Raw genomic sequence first — 976 nt, forward strand, 5'->3', positions numbered from 1 at the left:
AAAGAGGGAGAGGGGTTGGGGGGGAAAGGAAAGGTGGGAAAGAAAAGGTGGCCCTTGATTGTCAACCATGCTTCAAGGCTAATGGGTGAAGTCACTTTCTGATGTAAGACAAACAACTGGTGGCGAAGAGATGCATGTCCTTTTCTTTTTTCTTTTGGGTAACTAGCATAAGTGGTTGAAGAGTGGTAATAATGGAGTCAGTGAAATGAGGTGAAGAGAAGCTCTTGTCGAGTAAAATCTCCATCTTTATGCTCACTATTGGAAATTAATTTGTTGATGGTTGGTAGAGGAGTCAGTAGGGTTTTAGGCTTGGCATCTGATTACCAAATAGGGCCAAATAAATGAATCCAAAATCTGAAACTGGCTGTGTGTATCTGATTTTTTTTTTTTTTTTTTTGGGGGGTGGGGGTGGGGGTGTGGTGTAAGAGAGAGAGAGAGAGAGAGTGTGTGTGAAACTTTAAATGAGTGAAACTGCTAACCTGACAGTCACTATTAAGATAATGACTTAACCTCCAATTGTACTAATAAGAAAATGACTTAACCTCTAATTGTAGTGTTGAAGAGAAACTTTATATGGTATCTCTCACCCTATTTAAGTGTTGGGACCATTCCATGCAGGATGGTTGGATAAGATTATTAACTATTTTTTTGTAAACAAATTATTAGGCTTGTGAGACCCAAAATTAACAGCAACAATAATAATAATATTTTTGGAATCAAGCTATCAATTAGGAAGTTAATATGATAGCCTCACAAGCACTTAGCTAATGGCTGCAAGCTGCATCAATGAATTGTGTGTGTGTGTGTTGGGGTATGAAGACTTGTATTCCGTTGTTTCCATTTGTGGGCTGATTCTTTAGGTCCGGTAGGAGGGGGGCCTGAGGATGAACGACTGTAAACCTACACATGTATGGACATAGGCAATTTTACCAAATAACATTTTTGTCACTAAAAGGTCATTCGTATGAAAGAAAAA

Source organism: Macadamia integrifolia, chromosome 5 (assembly GCF_013358625.1).
Source record: "Macadamia integrifolia cultivar HAES 741 chromosome 5, SCU_Mint_v3, whole genome shotgun sequence".
NCBI classification, from domain to species: Eukaryota; Viridiplantae; Streptophyta; class Magnoliopsida; order Proteales; family Proteaceae; genus Macadamia; species Macadamia integrifolia.